This window comes from Dendrobates tinctorius, unplaced genomic scaffold, assembly GCF_039654945.1.
Source record: "Dendrobates tinctorius isolate UK_male_01 unplaced genomic scaffold, ASM3965494v1 ptg000065l, whole genome shotgun sequence".
Classification (NCBI taxonomy): domain Eukaryota; kingdom Metazoa; phylum Chordata; class Amphibia; order Anura; family Dendrobatidae; genus Dendrobates; species Dendrobates tinctorius.
In genome coordinates this window covers 16,906,270-16,926,542 of record NW_027361733.1, presented here as the reverse complement: position 1 = coordinate 16,926,542, position 20,273 = coordinate 16,906,270, and positions in this window count along the sequence as shown.

Below are 20,273 nucleotides of genomic sequence, written 5' to 3'. Positions count from 1 at the left end.
AGAAAGTGATGGACCCCATATATTGCTCCATGGGCTCCATATAGAATCATGAGCCACATATATAGCCCCATATATTATTATGGGCGCCACATACTGTAGTGCTCCACACAAAATAATGAACCCCCCATATATTGCTCCATACAGTATAATGAGCCCCATCTATTGCTCCATACAGAATTGGCTTAATACAGAATGAGCCCCATATATTGCTCCACACAGAATAATAAGCCCCATATATTGCTCCACACAGAATAATGAGCCTCATATATTGCTCCATACAGTGTAATGAGCAGCATATATTGCTCCATACAGTATAATGAGCCCAATGTAATGCTGCATAAAGTATAATGAGCCCCATAAATTGCTCCATACTGTATAATGAGCACTGTATCATGCTTCAAATAGTTTAATGAGTCTCATATATTGCTCCATACATAATGGACCCCATATAATGCTCCATACAGTATATGATGGGGCCTATATAATGCTTCAGTATATAATGGGCCCCATATATTGTTCCATATGTAATGAGCCATACATGATGTGCCAGTATATGATGGGCCCCATATAATTCTCCTTATGTAATGGTCCCCATATGATGCTCCAGTATGTGATTGGCCCCATATAATGCTCCATATGTAATGGGTCCCATGTGACGCTCCAGTACATGATGAGCCCCATATAATACTCCCAGGGCCAGTTTTAGGCAAAGTGGGGCCCTAGGCAAAAGTTTAAAATGGGGTTCCAAATGCTAACATATTGCACATCACACGGAAGCATTTCTGTTGTATTTACATGCGCTGAGTCCAGGCCGCTAAATGAGTGTGATCGACAATATTGAAGTCGTTTGCTTGTTTCCCATCCTCTTTACACCAACTGAGTCTTCTTTACACCAACTGAGAAAGAATGATGGGAACAGAACAATCACTATTAGATCAATCTGTCCCCATACAGTATCATGTTATCAGCAGCACAACAACAGTTTACAACTACGATGTGCTGCTGAAAACAATGAACCACTTGATGAATATGCAGCATTTTGCTTGTTTAGTATAATACATCCCATAGTCCCCCACATAGTATAATGTGCACCACAGTCCTCCATGTTGTAAAATGCACACTTCGTAGTCCTACATATATAACAATGTGCCCCATAGTCCTCCATATAGTATAATACACTCCACATAGTCCTCCATATAGTATAATACACTCCCTATAGTCCTCCATATAGTATAATTCACTCCTCATAGTCCTCGATATATTAAAATACACTCCTCAGTCTTCCATATAGTATAATACACTCCTCATATTCCTCCATATATTAAAATACACTGCTCAGTCCTCCATATAGTATTATACACTAGCTATAGTCCTCCATATAGTATAATTCACTCCTCATAGTCCTCCATATATTAAAATACACTCCTCAGTCTTCCATATAGTATAATACACTCCTCATATTCCTCCATATATTAAAATACACTGCTCAGTCCTCCATATAGTATAATACATGCCTCATAGTGCTCTATATAGTATTATACACTCCCAATAGTCCTCCATAAAATATAATACACTCCTCATAGTCCTCCATATAGTATTATACACTAGCTATAGTCCTCATATAGTATAATACACACCCCATAGTCCTACAAATAGTATAATGCACCGCCATAGTCATCCATGTAATACAATTCACTTCCCATAGTATAATGCACCAAATAGTTCTTCATATACTATAATGTATTCCCCATAGTCCACAATACAGTGTAATGCAGCCCACAAATAGTATAATGCTGCCACCCCACATAGCATAATGCTGCCACCCCACAGAATATAATGTAGCCCCCTGAGTATAATGCAGCCTCACCATACAATATAATATAACCCCCCATAGAATATATGGTAGCCCCCTCATTGAATATAATGCAGCCCCCATAGAATATAAGATAGTCCCTCCATAGAATACAATGTAGTCCTCCTCATATAGTAAAATTCAGTCCCCCCATAGAATATAATGTAGCCCCCTCATAGAGTATAATAAAGCCCCCATACAATATAATCTAGCCCCTAATAGAATACAATGTAGCCCCCTCAGATAGTATAATGTAGCCCCCTCATAGAGTATGATGCAATCACCCCTGATATAATACATTTAATACAGCCCCCATAGAATATAATGTAGCCCCCATAGAATATAATACATCCCACCTCCCCATAGAATATAATGTAGCCCGATAAGAGTATGATGCAATCCTACCTTATATAATTTAATACAGCCCCCCATAGAATTTAATGTAGCCCCCCCATGGAATATAATACAGCCCCCTTAGAATATAATGTAGCCCCATAAAAGAGTATGATGCAATCCTCCCTCACTTAATATAATACAGCCCCCCACAAAATATAATGTAGCCCCACCATAGAACATAATACAGCCCACCTTCCCATATAATATAATGTAGCCCCCCCACGGACGGAGTATGGCTCCACAGTCCAGTACTCACACACCGATATATTTTAACCCCTTCACCCCCAAGGGTGGTTTGCACGTTCATGACCGGGCCAATTTTTACAATTCTGACCACTGTCCCTTTATGAGGTAATAACTCTGAAACGCTTCCATGGATCCCGGTGATTCTGACAATGTTTTCTCATGACATATTGTACTTCATGTTAGTAGTAAAATTTCATTTAATTAACTTGCGTTTATTTGTGAAAAAACAGAAATTTGGCAAAAATTTTGAAAATTTCGCAATTTTCCAACTTTGAATTTTTATTCCCTTAAATCACAGAGATACAGCACATAAAAAACTTGATAAGTAACATTTCCCACATGTTCACTTTACATCAGCACAATTTTGGAACCCAAATTTTTTTTGTTAGGAAGTTATAAGGGTTAAAAATTGACCAGCGATTTATCATTTTTGCAACACCATTTTATTTTTATGGACCACATCACATTTGAAGCCACTTTGAGGGGTCTATATGATAGAAAATACCCAAAAGTGACACCATTCTAAAAACTGCACCCCTTAAGGTGCTTAAAACCACATTCAAGAAGTTTATTAACCCTTTAGGTGCGTCACAGGAATTTTTTGAATATTTAAAAAAAATGAACATTTAACTTTTTTTCACAAAAAAAATACTTCAGGTTCAATTTTTTTTATTTTACCAAGGGTAACAGGAGAAATTGGACTGCAAAAGTTATTGTGCAATTTGTCCTGAGTATGCTGATACCAGATATGTGGGGGGGAACCACTGTTTCGGCACATGGCTGAGCTCAGAAGGGAAGGAGCGCCGTTTGACTTTTTCAATGCAAAATTGGCTGGAATTCAGATCGGACGCCATGTCATGTTTGGAGAGCCCCTGATGTACCTAAACAGTGGAATCTCCCCACAAGTGACCCCATTTTAGAAACTAGACCCCCCAAGGAACTTATCTAGATATGTGGTGAGAACTTTGAAACCACAAGGGCTTCACAGAAGTTTATAACGTACAGCGGTACAATTAAAAAATCATATTTTTACACAAAAATGATCTTTTCACCCCCAATTTTTATTTTGCCAAGGGGTAACAGGACCCTAAAATTTATTGTTCAATTTGTCCTGAGTACGCTGATACCCCACATGTGGGGGTAAACCACTATTTGGGCGCATGGCAGAGCTCGGAAGGGAAGTAGCGCCATTTGACGTTTTTGGCTGGAATTGAGATTGGACACCATGTCGCGATTGGAAAACCCCTGATGTACCAAAACAGTGGAAACCCCCCACAAATGACACCATTTTGGAAACTAGACCCCCCAAGGAACTTATCTAGATGTGTGGTGAGAACTTTGAACCCCCAAGGGCTTCACAGAAGTTTATAACATACAATCGTACAATTAAAAAATCATATTTTTTCCACAAAAATGATCTTTTCACCCTCAATTCTTATTTTTCCAAGGGTAACAGTATCCTAAAAGTTATTGTGCAATTTGTCGTGAGTACGCTGATACCCCATATGTGGGGGTAGACCACTATTTGGGCGCATGGCAGAGCTCGGAAGGGAAGCAGCGCCATTTGACACTTTTGGCTGGAATTGAGATCGGACACCATGTCGCGTTTGGAAAGCCCCTGATGTACCAAAACAGTGGAAACCCCCCTCAAATGACACCATTTTGGAAACTAGACACCCCAAGGAACTTATTTAGATGTGTGGTGAGCACTTTGACCCCTCCAGTGCTTCACAGAAGTTTATAACGCCCGGGCGTGAAAATAAAAAAATCGTATTTTTTCAACAAACTTGATCTTTTAGTCCCCATTTTTTTATTTTCTCAAGGGTAACAGGAGAAACTGGACCCCAAAAGTTGTTTTCCAATTGGTCCTGAGTACGCTGACACCCCATATGTGGGAGAAAACTACTGTATGGGCACACGTCGGGGCTCGGAAGGGAAGTAGTGACGTTTTGGAATGCAGAATTTGATGGAATGGTCTGCAGGTGTCATGTTGCCTTTGGAGAGCCCCTAATGTAACTAAACAGTGGAAACCCCCACAAATGACCATATTTTGGAAACTAGACCCCCTAAGGAACTTATCTAGATGTGTGGTGAGCACTTTGAACACCCAAGGGCTTCACAGAAGTTTATAATGCCCGGGCATGAAAATAAAAAAATCGTATTTTTTCCACAAACATGATCAATTAGTCCCCAATTTTTCTATTTTCCCAAGGGTAACAGGTGAAATTGGACCTCAAAAGTTGTTGTCCAATTTGTCCTGAGTATGCTTATACCTCATATGTGGGAGAAAACTACTGTATGGGCACACGTCGGGGCTCGGAAGGGAAGTAGTGACGTTTTGGAATGCAGACTTTGATGGAATGGTCTGCGGGTGTCATGTGCTTTTGGAGAGCCCCTGTTGTACCTAAACTATTGAAACTCCCCACAAGTGACCCCATTTTGAAAACTAGACCCCCCCACGGAACTTATCTAGATGTGTGGTGAGCACTTTGAACCCTCAAGTGCTTCACAGAAGTTTATAATGCCCGGGCGTGAAAATAAAAAAATCATTTTTTTCCACAAAAATGATAATTTTGCCCCCAATTTATTATTTTCCTAAGGGTAACAGGAGAAATTGGACCCCAAAAGTTGTTTTGCAATTTGTCGTGAGTAGGCTGATACCCTATATGTGGGGGAAAAACACTGTTTGGGCACATGGCAGAGCTTGGTAGGGAAGGACCACAATTTGACTTTTTCAACTTAGAATTGGCTGGAATTGAGATCAGACGCCATGTTGCATTTGGAGAGCACCTGATGTGCCCAAACAGTGGAAACCCCCAATTCTAACTCCAACCCTAACCCCAACACACCCCTAACCATAATCTCAGCCCTAACCCTAGCCCTAACCCTAATCCAAGCCCTAGCCCTGGCCCTAACCCTAACTCTAATGGGAAAATGGAAATAAATGCATTTTCTTTTAATTTTATTATTTTTCCCTAACTGAGGGGTGATAACGGGGGGTTTGATTTACTATTTATTGGGGGGTTTTATGTTTGGCAGCTGTCACACGCTAAAAGACGCTTTTTATTGTAAAAATAGTTTTTGCATCACCACATATTGAGAGCTATAATTTTTCCGTATTTTGAACCACCGAGTCATGTGAGGTCTTATTTTTTGCGGGACGAGTTGACATTTTTAATGGTACCATTTTCGGGCACGTGACTTTTTTAATCACTTTTTATTCCGATTTTTGGGATGCAGAATGAACAAAAACCAGCGTTTCATGAATTTCTTTTGGGTGGTGCGTTTACACCGTTCCTCGTGCGGTAAAATTTATAAGGCGGTTTTATTCTTCGGGTCAGTACGGTTACAGCGATACCTCATTTAGGTTGTTGTTTATGTTTTGTCGGTTTTATGCAATGAAAACTATTTTATATAAAAAATAATTATTTTTGCATCGCTTTATTCTGCGAGCTATAAGTTTTTTATTTTTTCTCTGATGAGCTGCGTGGCAGCTCATTTTTTGGAGGACAAGATGACGTTTTCAGCGGTGCCATGGATATTTACATATGTCTTTTTGATCGCGCGTTATTGCACTTTTTGTTTGGCGGTATGATAATAAATCATTATTTTTTGCTTCGTTTTTTATTTTTATTTTTTAAGGGGTTTGCTAAAGGGGATAACTAATGGGACAGTTTTATAGGGAAGGTCGCTATGGACGCGGCGTTACCAAATATGTATACTTTTATTGCTTTTTTTATTTCCAAAAAATGAATTTATTGGGGGAATATTTTTTTTTTTTCTAATTTATTTGGCGATTTTTTTAAAATTATTTTAACACTTTTTTTAAACTTTATTACCTTGTCCCAGGTGGGTCATCACTGTCCTGTGGCAGATCAGCGATCTGTCACATCACAGATCACTGTGACAGATCAGCAATCTGTCACAGGCAGTTTGCAGGCTTCCTCATGCCTGCGCTTTGCAGGCACTGAGGAAGCCAGCTCCCTGCAGGCCCCCGAAGGTCCCCGTCGCCATATTGGATCTGGGGGCCTGCAGGGAAAGAGCCCCCCGCAGCAGCGCTGCACATTGCGCTGCGGTGTGGGGCTCAGGGAAGCACAGAGGGAGCCCCCTCCCTACCGATGCTTCCCTTTAACCCCCGGTACACTGCGATCATGTTTGATCGCGGTGTGCAAGGGGTTAACGTGTCGGGGGCGGTCCGTGACCGCCCCTGACACATAGTGCTGGATGTCAGCTGTGATAATCAACTGACACCCGGCCGTGATCAGCGGCGCTCACCACATGGGCGCCGCTGAACGCGCTAGACGTACTATCCCGTCCATGGGCATAGGGGCCCGGGTCCCATGGACGAGATAGTGCGTCTCATGACAGAAAGGGGTTAAAAAAACGCACAATCCTCACCTCTCCTCATGCCCGACGCTGCTCCCGGTACGGCTCCAGTCTCAGCGGCTGCAGTCTGCCCGGCACACAGCGGGTACGTGATGAAATGATGTCATCGCGCACCCGCAGTGTCAGAGACAGAGGGGAATGATGGGAGAGGGAGCATCATCTGATGCTCTCTCCTCCACCATTGCTTTGAATTGTACCGGCGGCATAGATGCAGGTATAGTTGAATGTGTCAGCGCTGGCAGGGGGGAGTCGTCGCTGGTGGCAAGCCACTAGCTGGGGGATCCTGGGGGAGTTGGGGTCCTAGGCAGCTGCCTTGTCTGCATGCCGCTAATGCTGGCTCTGAATACTCCGCATGTATAGGGCCTCATATGATGCTCAAGTATATGATTGGCCCCATATATTACTCCATATTTAATGGGCCCAATATGATGATCCTCCAGTATATGATGGCCCCATATGATGCTTCAGTATATGATGGAACCCATATAATGCTCCATATGTAATGGATCCCATATGATGCTCAAGTATATGATGGGCTCCATATATGTAAAAAAAATAAATAATTGAAATAGTCGCCTCTTCTCGCTGGCCTCTTCACTGCTCCAGACTCCTCAGTGTCGCTGTCTTCCGGCTCTCTGCACTGTGACCGTTCAGGTGGAGGGAGCACACTAGTGATGTCATTGCGCCCTCTGACCTGAAGTCACAGTCAGTAGATGCAGAAGAGACTGCAGTGAAGGAACGAGGAGAGATAAGTATTGTATGTACTACCACCCTGAGCAAGCGGGAGATGGCATCTCGCTGGTGTTGGCACCGGACCCTACAGCGCTCTGGTGTCACGATGTCGAGTGGACAAAGATAGTTCATTGTGGGCCGTTCTCCTGTTGGAGAGGGTTACAATTGACTGTTTACTAGTGCACTTTTTTGTGGCACTTGTCATTTGTTTAAGTTCATTCAGGATTAGAGCACTGTTCTCAAGTTCTTGGGCTCTTAAAAAAATAAATCTGGGATGTCATCGGTTAGCAATTACAAAGGGAGCTGCCAACAGCGGATCTTGATGATTTGCCCAGGTGTATTCAGTGTGGAAGAACATTCCTCAGACAACTATTAATAACCTCACTGATAGCAGCTAAGGCTGTAAGTGCGGAGATTTCTACATGTAGAGCTCATACTCCTTACTGAATAAATCAAGACATTTTAGAAAATTTAGCTTCCATTCTATCATCATTTGCATACCAGCAACATGTCTATCCATCTTGTGATTTCCATAGTTCCACAGTGAGGAGTGTGTATATATATATATATATATATATATATATACTGTAATCTGATGATACAGAAGTGGTGACATATTTCTATTATACTTTTCCTTTGATTGTTCCTCACCTGGTTTTGGCTTACAAATACTGAGGTAAAATACTGACCAAATACTGATAGTGTGAACATGGCTTTAGAAAAACGCTGCAACTAAGGTTCTTCATTTTTCAGAGTAGATTGCTCGATTTTTAATCTTGTACTGTCATGTATAGACGACTTTAAGAGTGTAAATAGAACGGATGGGGCTAAGATAATTTCCTTGCCTTGAACTATGTAAATGTAAAATGAAATCACGCTGTTACATTTAAAAATGCAGCCACTTTGGTGCTAATTATTCATCATACCTCTGGTGTCATATATAGAAAAATGGCAGAATTATGATAATGTCATATTTGTAACTGAAGTTTTATTAAAGAGCACGGCCTGAATGATGCAGACTATTTATTCTCAGCTAAACATGGTGTCATACAAAGCAGCTATTGATGGAAATGTAGAAAGTAAAAGTCCCAGTCATTATGCATCTTTGGTAGATATTCTTAAATTTCTAGAAGCTGAACATGCAAACTGCAGTTATTCCCACCGGTGACTTTTAGACAAAACACAAAAACACAGAAAGAAAAAAAACAAGATTATTAAAGAATCTGATGAGTCTGCATCATTGTATTTTCTGCATATTCAGCAATAATATCTCATTTCTGTGTAGATGATTTCACTTATTCTTAAGGTGAGAGAATCCCAGGACTGAAGAGCAAAGAGTAATAAATGTTTACATAAAATGATCAGGAGGAGAAAAAAGCAGAAAATTGAGATAATAACCAGACATCCCTGATATTCTATGTACTATAATACTGTCCCCTGAGAGAAAAAATATAACTAATATAATACAGACAATTTACCCAACCAACAATAAAGAATCCAGCTGTATCCTGCATAAAAATGAAAAAAATAAGCTATAAAAAGATGAAATAAATAAAATGATAAAGTACATGAGATATTGGTTGCACATCTTTGTGATGGACGCCATATACAAGCCTCATGTGTATGCATTTATATTATTAGACCCCCCCTCTACATAAATGGTAGGTTTGTGAGTGACTGTTTCATCAGTATTTTTTACATGTGCCACCCTTACGTTCTAGGGTGGGCTGTTGTATCCTGTAGTATATTGGATTAGTAACCTGGTGTTGGTAAGTAAGGCAGACTTTGTTGAAGAATATAAATACTATAATAATGCTCCTATTTTCCAGAATATAACCATCATAATCATGTCCTCATATGCAAGAAAATAATTACTGTAATACTGCCCCTATGTGCAAGAATATAACTGCTTTTATACTGCCCTATTTACAAGTCTGTAATTGCCACAATACTGCTCACATTTACAAACATAGTAGATATGTTTTTGTATCTAATAGCAGTATTTTAGCAGTAATTTTCTTGTACATAGGAAGCAGTATCATAGCAGTTATATTCTTGTACATAGGGGGCAGTATTATAGTAATTATTTTCTTGTACATACAGTAGGGGCAATATCATACTAGTTATACTCTTGTACATAGGAGGCAGTATTATAGTATTTATATTCTTGTTCACAGGGGCATTATTATACCAGTTGTATTTTTGTTTGTAAGAGCAGTATTATAGTAGCTATATTCTTGTACATAGGTGCAGTATTATAGTAGTTATATTCTTGTACATAGGGGGCAGTATTGTAGTAGCTATATTCTTGTATATAGAGGCAGTATTATAGTAGTTATTTTCTTGTACATAAGGGCAGTATTATAGTAGTTATATTCTTGTATATAGGGGCAGTATTATAGCAGTTATATTCTTATACATAGGAGCAGTATTATAGTAGTTATATTCTTGTACATAGGAGCAGTATTATAGTAGTTTTATTCTTGTATATAGGAGGCAGTATTATAGTAGTTATATTCTTGTACATAGGAGCAGTATTAAAGTAGTTATATTCTTATACATAGGGGGCAGTATTATTTATAGTTGTTACATTCTTGTACATAGGGGCAGTATGATAGTAGTTATATTCTTGTACATAGGGGGCAGTATTATAGTAGTTATATTCTTGCATATAGGAGCAGTATTATAGTAGCTATATTCTGGTACATAGGGAGCAGTATTATAGTAGTTATATTCTTGTATATAGAGGAGGTATTATAGTAGTTATAGTCTTGTACATAGGAGCAGTATTATAGTAGTTATATTCTTGTACATAGGAGGCAGTATTATAGTAGTTATATTCTTGTACATAGGGGCAGTATTATAGAAGTTATATTCTTGTACATAGGGGGCAGTATTATAGTAGTTATGTTCTTGTACATAGGGGGCAGTATAATAGTAGTTATATTCTTGTACATAGGGGCAGTACTATAGTAGTTATATTCTTGTACATAGGAGCAGTATTATAGTAGCTAAGTTCTTGTACATAGGGGGCAGTATTATAGTAGTTATATTCTTGTATATAGGAGCAGGATTATAGTAGCTATATTCTTGTACATAGGGGCAGTATTATAGTAGTTATATTCTTGTATATAGGAGTAGGATTATAGTAGTTATATTCTTGTGCATAGCGGCAGTATTATAGTAGATATATTCTTGTGCATAGGGGCAGTATTATAGTAGTTATATTCTTGTGCATAGGAGGCAGTATTATAGTAGTTATATTCTTGTACATAGGAGCAGTATTCTAGTAGTTATATTCTTGTACATAGGGGCAGTATTATAGTAGTTATATTCCTGTACATAGGGGGCAGTATTATAGTAGTTATATTCTTGTACATAGTGACAGTATTATAGTAGATATATTCTTGTACATAGGGGCAGTATTATAGTAGTTATATTCTTATACATAGGAGCAGTATTATAGTAGTTATATTCTTGTACATAGGGGCAGTATTATAGTAGTTATATTTTTGTACATAGGGACAGTATTATAGTAGTTATATTCTTGTACATAGGGACAGTATTATAGTAGATATATTCTTGTACATAGGGACAGTATTATAGTAGTTATATTCTTGTACATAGGGGCAGTATTATAGTAGTTATATTCTTATATATAGGGGCAATATTGTGATAATTATAGACTGCAACCAAGAATTACATGGTCACATATTTCATATGGTAGGTATTGGTTTTTTTTTTTCAGATTTATACAATTCTAGATTATTCTGAATTATCTTGTGCTATAAAAAACATAGCTACAAGATGAGATGCTAAATTAAACATATATTATTGAGGTTATTTATTTATTTTTGCTTTTCAATATTAAAATATTGAAAAAAAAGGCTTATTTTCTCCACTTAAAACAAATCGCAAAACTTTGTCATTACTTTTACTGCCCCAAATGGGTCACGTTTCTCTGCCATATATTCCAAATACTAATATTAACAATAATTCCAAAACTTTGAGACGTTCTGCTATTTTGACCTTGTTACTGGATTTAGACGCAATCTTATATTCATCACTAGAATTTAATGGATTCTTGGCAATGCCGATGTGATTAAGGAGGAAGAAATACATTTCAGTAAGTAATTTCAAATTTAACCTGAAGGAAATTGAGCGTCGATAATGACTCAATAATAACACCATTTTTGGCCGGGTTGAGGTCCTTCAGCTTGCGTGCACAAAAATGGCTGAAGGAGATCAGAGTCAGGGCACAGCAGGGAATGAAGAAGCAACGTGATCTTCTCTTCTTCTGTTACATCAGCAACTGCTAAATATATTATAATGTATATTATAATAGTAATGTTCTATGAGACGTTCTATAGTAATATCATATCATCTGTAAGAAGTGTAAAGTCTATCATTAATGTCATATTTATCAGTTTACCTAGTATGTATCTACATGTGCAATATCGATCTTATATGTACATATCTATAAATTATCTATCTACGGGCTCGTGCAGATGACCATATTATTGGTGTGAGTGCAAGCCGATAAAAAACATCGGATTGCACCCGGACCAATGTTGGGCTATGGGACCATAAACATGTCAGACTTTTTTTACTTGCACGGCTGAGCACAAGTCAATGAGTGCTTGAAACTGTCGGACTGCACTCTCATGAGTCATGACATTTGAGTGCAATCTGATTTCCACAGACTCAAGCAATGGAGAAGAAGACATTTTTTCTCCATCTTCCCCTCATCTGAGAGAATAGGATCACACTCTGTCATTTGCATAATTGACTAGATTTTCTTGAATGAGAAAACATACTGTTTTCTGTACCTAGCCTTAAGCCCCCGTTACACACTGCGATATCGCTAGCAATATCGCTGTAACATCACCGATTTTGTGACGTAGCAGCGATATTGCTAGCGATATTGCTATGTCTGATACTTACCTCCGACCGGCTCCCCCGCTGGTTATCGTTGGTCGCGCGAGAAGGTCCTGGATCATTCCTCGTCGTCAGCTTCCTGCGGCGCTTCCTGCTGTGACGACGAGTGACGCGTGGACACGGGCGGGAGGACGTCAGGATCGCCGCGTCTGACAGGTAAGTAGCGACCCCCAACCCCTGCGATGTCGCTGGTGAGATCTGCCTGTGTGGCAGCTCACTAGCGACCACTTAGCGATGCACCAGCGATCCATATCGTTGTCGGGATCGCTGGTCGGGATCGCTAAGTGTAACGGTACCCTTATATTCATCAATGATTTATCAATCTATATACAGTATCTGTCTAATCTATCTAATATCTATCAATTATCTATCTATCATGTATTATCTATCTATCTCATATCTGTCTGTCTATCTATCATCTATTATCTATCTCGTATCAACTGTATTTATTATCTATCTATCTCATTCATATCTATCATCTATAGATGTTCTATCTATCTCTCTATCTCATTCATAGCTATGATCTATCTATTATCTATCTATCTCATATCTATCTATCTATTATCTGTCTATGTATCTATCATATATTTTCTATTTATTATCTATCTATCTATCTATCTATCTATCAAAAAAAGGGCAGCACTACCAAAATTATACAATTGCTGCAAAACCTATTCAGCAGTGTCCAAACAGCCAAGTTAATAAAAGTAAAAAAAAAAAAGGCAGCACTTCAAATTATATGTGAAAAAAGGGGATACTTTACTGATCCGCAGTTGGCAACGTTTCAACGGTGACCCGTCTTGATAAAGACAGGTCACTGTTGAAACGTTGCCACCTGAGGATCAGTAAAGTATCCACTTTTTTTTCACAATTAATTTGGAGTGCTTCCTATTTTTTTTACTTTTATCTACTGTATCTATCTATCTATCTATCTATCTATCTATCATCTATTATCTATCTATCTATCTCATATCTATCTATCATCTATTATCTATCTATCTGTCTATCTACAGTATCTATCTATCTATCATATATCCATCTCATATCTATCTATCTATAATCTATCTATCTCATATCTATCTATATATCTATCATCTGCAAACTGTAGCTAAACACACCAGTCCCCTTTAACCGGTTGCTGTGGGTGACTGCCGTGTTATTGTCTCTTTGCTCACAGCTTTACACAGTACACGATATCTTTCAGTTTACAGTCACTAAACATGCCAGATCTCCTCTTGAGACCTGTTTCCATTGGCGACTGCAAAACCGTGGTAATGTTACACTCACAGCATTACACAGTACACAATATCCTCTGGATTGCAGCCGGGAACCATATCCTCCCGTTTACAGTCACTAAACACACCAGTCCTCCTTTGGACACAGGACAGTCTACCTCTGGTTCACTGCCAGGCACAAGGCAGTCCTCCTCCAAGACCAGTTGCCATGGCTGACTGCACTGCTGTGTACGCTGTGGGTGCCAGGCCCCTAAACTGCCTTGGCTGCTTGACTATGCTTGTCCATGTTGCCTCATACAGTTGGAGCACCGCAGAGCCAACTGCTCTGCCCTCTATCACACACCAGACTGACACTCAACCTGACACTGGACCTGACACCCCGAAAACCTTTACTGCAGGGATTTTAACTGGGATTTGTAGCCTTCAGCCACATGGACAACCAGGGTCTGGAATAAAAAGGACTACATGACTACCATGCTGCAGTCTGTTTCAAAATACAAAAAGCCCAGGGCAGGTTTTCCCTAACTCTGCCTTGGACACTAGCATGCCCAAGACTAACACTTATATTTATTCTGCATTGCAATCACAGCTACGCCTGTGACTGCAATGCACTCTCATGGCCTCCATGCGCATCCTGGGGGGAACACACAGCGACCCCTAACTGTGACATCGGTCACTGCCTCAAAATTGCAATCACATCTACGCCTGTGACTGCAATGTACCCCCATGGCCTCAATACACCTCCGTGCGTATCCTGGGGAGAACAAACAGTGACCCCTACCTGTGACACCAGTCACTGCCTCACAATAGATAGATAGATATGAGATACATAGATAGATATGAGCTAGATAGATAGATAGAATATTAGATAGATAGATATTAGATAGATAGATATAGATAGATAGATAGATAGATAGATAGATATAAAGATACATAAATATGCAAAGTGAATGAATAATTAATTAAAGCTATCCAAATACCATAAAACAGACATACCAATAAAAAGAGCTCAACACATGAATGTAATAATGGTGTCCAGATGACAGACAGATTACTCCAATGAAGCTAGTATGGCTGACAGTGACAGATGTCAGATACTTCCTGTCCTGGAAGCCATCAATAATCTTTAATATTAACAGGATAATCTATGAAGCCAAACATTTTGCCCGTTTTTGCTTCTGTATTTCTAGGAAACCTGGTTGACAACCATGGCACATTTTTAAAAATGTAACGTATTTTATGGACTGATGTATGGAACATTCTCTAAAGCAGTGTCATCTTAGCATCATAGATCTCTCTTTATTAGAGTTGAGTGAAACAGATCGGTCAGATTCAAAAGTTGCCGACTTTCGCCAAAGTCGGGTTTCGCCGAGTGAAACCCGACCATAGCGTGAGGTTGGCCATGCGGTCACCGACCCGAGCGCCAAAGTCGCATTTCCCATAATACTTACAGGCACTTTTTCTCAAATAATGAGCAGGGATGCACACTGTGGGCATCACGATGACATGGGCAGCGGCCACCACCATCTTAGAGAAGGGCATTGCATTGATTGACTTGCTTTGTGTGGCGTCACAGTGGCTATAAAAGCCCTGACCGCCGACCGCCATTTTACTTCTGCCAATCTTAGCATAGGGAGAGGTTGCTGCTGCTGCTTCTCAATAGGGAGAGTGTTAGGCAGGAAAGAAAAAATATAGGCAGGAAAGAAAAAAGAATCTGTGCTTCTGCTGATTGCAATTGTGCTGTACAGTTAGTGTGCAGTGACAGGGGAGGATTTTTTTGTGTGCAGCAGCGCTGGTTATTAGGCTACCTGATAGCTACATTGCTGTGTGCACACTGCTGTGCAGACTGCTTTTTAAACAGCACTCATACTTTTATTCTTTTTTTCTGCACAGTTACCGAGCGTTCATTTTTTTCCCACACCGTATAGAGCTGTACGCTCCTCACACACTACCATGTACCGGCTGGTATCACGGACAAATACATGCTGACTATCTGTGTGTGACTCTGGAAATAAATATACGGAGATTTAAATTTTCCCCTACACCGTATTCAGCTGTCCGCTTCTGATACAGTACCGTATATCTGCTGTTTGGATTACGATCAAATACATACTGAGACAGCGTCTGTGTGTGACTAAGGGAATATATAAGGAGATTTAAATTTTCCCCTACACTGTATACATCTGTATGTTTCTGATACAGTACCGTATATCTGCTGCTTGGATTATGGTCAAATACATACTGGGAGAGCGTCTGTGTGTGACTCCGGAAATAAATATGGAGATTTAATTTTTCCCCTACACTGTATACAGCTGTATGTTTCTGATACAGTAACGTTTATCTGCTGCTTGGATTATGGTCAAATACATACTGGGAGAGCGTCTGTGTGTGACTCCGGAAATAAATACGGAGATTTAATTTTTTCCCTACACTTTAACACTAAGACTACTGGTATAGTCATTTTGACTACTTGCACTTTTTATTTCTCTTCTGTGACAACATTTTTCGGAATTCCGGCTTGAGACTCGGTGACTTTTCCTCAAATAGGATGTGAAAAAAGATTTTGTGACAATAAATAATTTTGGTGAATAAATTGCGCGTTTTTTTCAAAATTTACCTTTAACTACTAAAGGTAGTCATTTTGACTACCTACTATATTTTGCTGTCCTTTTGTCACTAAATGTTGCTGTAAAGTTTTGTGCATAATTTTTTCACTGTATCTTATTTACCCTGATGTTCATATAGATGTAGTTCAATTCAGATGTCAACTTTTCACATTTTCCTTGTGTTACCTGCTTCTATTACTGTGTAATGCTGAACTGAAAAGAGCTTGTTTGTAATACTGTAGGCTCTTATACTAAAGAAGGGTGTTGTTTTTCTCTGGTCCTAGCAGTAGACCGTAGTCTGGATAGTAAGTTTACTTTCAGTTCAGCTGAAGAGACAAAGAGAACACATGCAGACATAAAAGCTCAAAAAACTCAGACAAGTATATCGCAGATACAACATTTTATTGTCATATTATTCGATTATTTTGTACTGTATAGTGTGAAGCAGCAATTTTTTTGGGGGAAAAACTATATTTGCATACAGCTTGATGTTATTAGTTATAGTTTACAGCTAGAAAGAATATTTGTTTATCTGCAAATGGGCAATATGCATGAATATAGCAATAATGCAATGTAATGGTTTATGACGCGAAAACGATAAAAATTACGTGTTTTTTTTTTTCATTTTTCTTTTGTTTATGATCAACCATGTTCACATGCAGTATAATTCTGCGAAAAAATGTATAAATTAGCTAAAACATCAAGACTTTTATAGGTCCAGTCAAAAATGAACGAACATTATATTTGTATAGTGGTAGCGAACAGAACAGCAGGGATATGTTACTGGTGATTCTCATTGTATGCTGTGTTATATGAATATATACTGTACATATGTCCAGGACTACATCTTCAGATGTGATGCTTCAAAAAAAAAATTTGCCAGATAAAAGAAAAATGCAAAAATAATAGATCTGTTGGCTATTGTATGACTTGCCGTAAGTCTTTGTGTGGGCAATGTACCGCCGTAAATGAAAGACGATGCCTGAAATGCGAATCAACAAATGTTTAGAAGGTCAATTTTGCCGTACTTTTTAGGAGGAGAAGGAAAATGTAGAATTGGAGCTGAATCTCAATAAAACGTTATTATGAAGTACAACCGGTATCGACCCAATGGCCTTCTTCAGCTACTGAGGAGAAGGAGCACTGACTGACCTAGTAGTCATTTTCTCTGCTTGTTGTTCTTGAGTTGTTATATGTGTGCACTTTAATAACAAATTATTGTAAAACGTCTATTATTATTGTTTTACTTAGTTTACTTTTGTTATTTCCTGTAGAAAAATATGAAAAATCAGAAAGAAAACATTCCAAAGCATTACTGTTGGATGTCACAATAATAATACATTAAAAAAAATAATTATTAATAAATAACCACAAATGAAACTCTAAAAATAAACGAAAACAAGTCAGTAGTAAGAATGACTACATTCAGTAGTTCTAGTCGGGGTCACGAGTCCAGTAGTCCTAGTGTTAAACAGCTGTACGTTTCTGATACAGTACTGATATAGAAGGGTTAATGGTTTGCCTGTAAATGCCTTTAATTGCCTTTCACCTCTCATTGCTAAAATTTATTCTCATGACATGGCAGGTTTGCCTGTCTCCTCTTCAAGGAGAATATGCTTCTTATCATATATGTTCTCAATAGTCAGCCACAACGTGCTCTGGGTACATTGTAAACAAGGTATGACCCTGGGGAAGTGGTGGGGGCTACATAAGCTACATAGAATTACATATTGTTGTAAATGGTATAAAAGATTGCCTTGTGTTTCATTACGTCAGATAAAGTGATTTGCCCATGACCAGTGTGCAGTTCTCCTTTGACTCCAAGCGCTTGTAAATTAAGGGCATAAACTCCTAATTTGGCCTCACTGGTGATCTGGCAGACAGCTACAACAGTTTTGGCGCCCAACGTGGGGCCGTGGAAACCAGCCTATTCTGAATCCGTATGTGGGAGCTTCCTGGGAAGTTGAACATGCAAAATCCAGCTGCAGCAGGTGAGAAAATTTTATTCTTACATTGATTTTGCATTTGCAATCTCTCTCTGGATCTCTACATATCTCTGGGTAAGGCTGTACAACACGGTTCAAAAGAACCTACATCACCAGTGAGCAGTGAGTATGTCCGTATAAGAGTTGAATAATAGTGTAATAAGATAATAATTGTCATCTGTATTATCTGTCAAATCTGTCAATCTGTTCTGTCAATATACTAACTGGTTGTGTACTGTGTAGCACAGAATGGGATACTCCGTGCAGTGTTGTTATTTTGGTCATTTTGGATTGGCAGTAAATCATATGAGGCTGTATTTTGTATAGGGCTGTGGTTTTTTGTTTTTGTTATTCTTGTTGTTTAAGAAGTTTGCTTTGGTGTTCTCAGAGTGTCAGTGGATACTGCTGTAGTTTTATAAGTTGTGTTAATTTCAAAGTGCAAAACAGGCAGGCTGTGTGAGTCCTTATATGTATGTGAATGAGAACTTCTGAATGAGATGAGAGATGAGTAATTGAGAATAAGGGATAAAAACAAATCCCTGATCGATGAGGCGTTCTGTTAGAAGTGGTCCTCTGTATGTGACAGAGGACATTATTCAACTCACTTTGAGCTGAATTGGGCGGAGTGATTGAGATAAGGGATTTTTGTTCTCTTCTCTTTGTAAAATCAAATGACCACTGAAAAGTGAAAGAAAAAAATAATCCCTGAATAAGCACATATGAATGAATCATCCTACATCATTTTGTGTCAAGAGATTGTTACCTTTCTAGTTCTTGTGGGAGATCCCGGACAGATGCGTTAGAGATATTTCAAATCCAAATCTGAGACTGAATGAATTGAGTAATGATATATCTCGTGTTATATGTGGCATTACATTGTAAAGTTTCCTGGATGCATTTGGCCAGAAAAGGGCAAGGCTCGGTTACTCACATTATACAGTTATCTGCTCTTACAGTGAAATCCCGTGGTTTTGAGGGTTTTGTAGAAATTGATTTTGTCCAAGAGCTGCTGCATTCTGTTTCTGTGTGAATGACACTGAATTTCAAAAATTCTGATGGGAGGGGTGAATGAAAGGGCTGCACGGTTCTCCTCTGATATCTACGCTGAGTGTCTAATGGGAGGGGGCATGGAGCTCTGCTCAAGATTCTCTGTGTTTCTCTCCTTTGTGTAATGCTCGCTAGGAGATTTGTGCATTTTAAAGAAACAGTACTTAATTGAAATGGAATTAAATTTTGTAAGTTGAAGTTGGAAGTTGAAAGTAAAATATATTGCCTGATTTAGAAGGAAACTTGTAAGTGATTGTTTAGTCATTAATGTGTTTGAACCTGCTTCTAGTTGTGTGATTGATTTATAGCAAATTGAGGATCAGCAGAAGGAGGTAGCCAACCGCACAGCTGATAAAGTAGGTTAGGGGCCTATCACATCTGGGCCTTCTTACTTTAGTCAGCGGGTTTTTTTTGTTGTGGGTGAGAGGCAAAGGCAAGGAGCCTTCTGGCTACACCTTGGCAGGCTCATTCTGAATATGCTATGTGTGGCCTGTAAGACAAGGTCCAGGCACACTGAAAGGGCTTTTCAGAATAAAGGTGAGCTGTTTAAGTTGAAGCTGCCTTCCCACGTTCCATGGAGCTGGGCTGGAAGGAAAAAGGCCTATTCCTATCTAGTCAGCTGATCTAACGGGTGAGCCGCAAGGAGCCTTCTCGTTACATCCTGTAGGTCTACTGGGTGAGAGACAAGGAGCCTTCCTGCTACACCTTGGCAGGCTCGCTCTGACTTGCTACTTATGGCCTGTAAGACAAGGTCCAGGCACACTAGAGGGGCATTTCAGAATAAAGGTGAGCTGTCGGGAGAAAAAGCTGAAGCCATGTGCAACTTTTTCTGTGTGCAGTCAGGGCCTCC